The 2,942-nt window shown below is 42.0% G+C and overlaps 1 protein-coding gene across 1 annotated transcript in view; it reads left to right on the top strand.

Annotated features, from left to right (window-relative positions):
* Positions 1-2,942, top strand: part of ACOT12 (acyl-CoA thioesterase 12) — a 77,420-nt gene that overhangs the window by 22,743 nt on the left and 51,735 nt on the right. The gene's annotated exons all lie outside the window — the stretch shown is intronic.

Raw genomic sequence — 2,942 nt, 5'->3', positions numbered from 1 at the left:
GCTGGTGGTTCAAACTCACCAGCCACTCCTCAGAAGGAAGACTGGGCAATCTACTTCCATAGAGATACCACCTCAGAAACCCAAGGAAGGGTGACTACAAGTCAAACCTAGTATACTTAAGCCTTCCTTAAATTGAACCATCTTCAGGGAAGGAGAAGAGAGGGAGAAGCAGGGACCAGACAATATATATTACTAACTTATTGAGGAGTGATGGAATGATAACAATGCCAACCTTTATATGGTACTCCACAGTTTGCTAGGCCCTTGGGTGGGCTATTAACTGCAATGGAGCTCTGGTAGCATAGTGCCTAAGGCACTTGACTGCTAACCAGAAGGCTGGTGGTTCAAACCCACTAGCCATTAAAAGGACGGTTGGGCAATCTACTTCCGTAGGGATACCACCTCGGAAACCCAAGGAGGAGTCACTATGAGTCAGGTCTGACTCGATGACACATAACAACAACAGCTAACTGAAAGGTTGGTGTTTCAAATACAGTTAGTGGTGCCATGAAAGAAAGGCCTGGCATCTACTTTCATAAGATTACAGCCATTGAAAGCCCTAGAGTAGAGTCCTACCTGGAAACACGTGGGGTCACAATTGATTTGAAGGCAATGGGTTTACAGTTTACTAAGCAGTTTCTTGAATGTCATTTCATATGAGCTGTGTATAATCTAAGTCTATGGGGAAACTGAAACTCCAAGCAATGAAGAAACTACTAGAAGGCATATGAGAAATGAAGGGAAGATAATAACATTCTACTTCTATTTCTAAGGAGCTTTAGTGGTGTAGTGGTTAAAGCATTTGGCAGCTAACCAAAAGGCTGGCAGTTTGAACCACCAGCCACTCTGTGGGAGAAAGATGAGGCAGTTTGCTTTCCTAAAGATTTACAGAAACCCTATGGGGAAGTTCTGTTCTTTCCTTTGGTGTCGCTATGAGTTGGAATTGACTTGATGGCAGTGGGTACTTCTGTTTCTTGGCTCTTTCCATAATAACCTGGTATTTTATGTTCTGAAGTTTTTCTTTCTCTGATAGTGTTTCCCTGGCTCTTTGAGGCCTAAAGGAGCCAGAATGGCAGTAAAGTACAGGGGGCATGTTTTTCCTTTTTGTCTTACTTGCACTCTCACAGCCCTTGGGAGATGACTTGTGGTAGATATGAAGTGGGTAAGGGGAGGAAGTGACATAATCCAAACAAGTCCCCTGGGAGGCTCTCAGAAGATTCCACTCTCTGTAACTGCTGCATTAGTTTCCCAGAGCTCCTGTATCAAAATGCGCCAAACTAGATGACTTTAAACAACAGAAATTTACTGTCTCATACCTCTGGAGGCTAGTAGTCTAACTTCAGATTATCACCAAGTCTGTGTTCCCTCCAAAGGGAGGGAACATCTTTTCTTGTTTCTCTTTACTTCTGGTAACTCCAGGCATTCTTTGACTTGCTGATGCATCTTCACATGGCCACCATCCTTCTCTGTCTGTCTTCTCCTCATTTATAAGGACACCACTCAGAAAGGATTCGGGCTCAAGCTACTCTGGTATGACTTTATATTATCTGATTTTAACACTTTCAAAGACCATATGTGCAAATAAGGTTACATTCACGGGTACAGGGGTTAGGACTTCAACATTTCGGAGGACACAAACCAATCCATAACAGCTCCAAAGAAAGACACATGAAGAAGAGGAAGAAAAGGAGAAGACAAGAAAGAATCAAAATAAGAATGTGAAAAGGGAAGAAGGAGGAAGAGAATATATGAAAGCCAAAGAAGAGGGGAAAGGTAGAAGCAAGGAGAATGGAAATGTGTAGGTTTTCTTCTGCCCCACGTAACACCATTCTGATCCTGGGACAGCCTCAAAGAAGATGTCTAAACTAGAGAGAATAAAAAAGAAGTTTTAAGGTATGTCTATGCATTGCTGGTTTTTTAAAAGACCGTACCCATTATGAAGGTATTTTTAAGAAAATGAATACTTCTGCATTATTAAATTACTGTGCTGAGTGAGTCTCCTTTAGCAAAGACATTCTATGTGCCAAAATATATTTAAAATGCATTTTGCTGAAGTAATGAGATAAATGAACCATGAGAACAACCCTAAGGCAGACAAGATAAACATTAATAATAATAACAATAAATAATTTTTTAAAAAATGAATCACCCCTGTGGTGGTTATGTTTTTCTGTCAATTTGGCTGGGCATGGTTGAGTGGCTGGGCAGCTGGATATAGTATTCCCCATGATGAGACTGGTAATCAACTCTATGGTGGAATCTACTGTGAGTAGCTGCCTTAGGGAATGTGGTCTGCTTCCTGTATATAAGGAGAAGCCTTGGGGAATGGTCTCGAGTTTATGGCATGCTTGGGCCCTGCATGTAGCTGTGTTGTTGTTCAGCAGCCTGCCATGGTCTGCTGACCTTGGGACTTAAAACGGACTTAAATTAATGGCCTGCCATGTAGTTTGGTAACATCGGGACTGTGCCTTTTTAATTGTCAATCTTGGGTTTGTCAGCCTCAGCAACCAGCAGCTGTCTGAGTGAAGAAACACCTCTAGCTCCAGTGGGCTGGGAGCAGGAGGCAGAGCTGAAGTCCAAGGCTGAGGGGTTTTCACCCAGCCCCTAGAGCCTGGCACTTTGAACTTGGACTTCTAGTCTCCCAACTGTGAGAGAATAAACTCCTGTTAGTTAAGGCCATCCCATTTGTGGTATATTCCTGTCAGAGCAGTACTAGGTAACCAGAACAACCCCCAAATTCACCCTGCTGTCTTTTTACTAAAATCCCAAGAAAGAAATGAAATGACAGATAAAAGGCTTACTAATGGCCAAACCCTCACTATGTGTAACAAGTAGCTCTGTAGAGATATCTAAGGAAAACTCAAGTGTTTAACATGGTTATTAATAAATATATGCAGTTATCCTAATTTCACTGTCCTTCCTTTCCTCAAAAATGCCTTAAA

The sequence above is a fragment of the Orycteropus afer genome, unplaced genomic scaffold (genome assembly GCF_000298275.1).
Source record: "Orycteropus afer afer isolate SDZICR_OR568_19922 unplaced genomic scaffold, OryAfe1.0 scaffold00107, whole genome shotgun sequence".
NCBI lineage: Eukaryota > Metazoa > Chordata > Mammalia > Tubulidentata > Orycteropodidae > Orycteropus > Orycteropus afer.
This window is presented reverse-complemented; position numbering and strand designations above follow the sequence as displayed.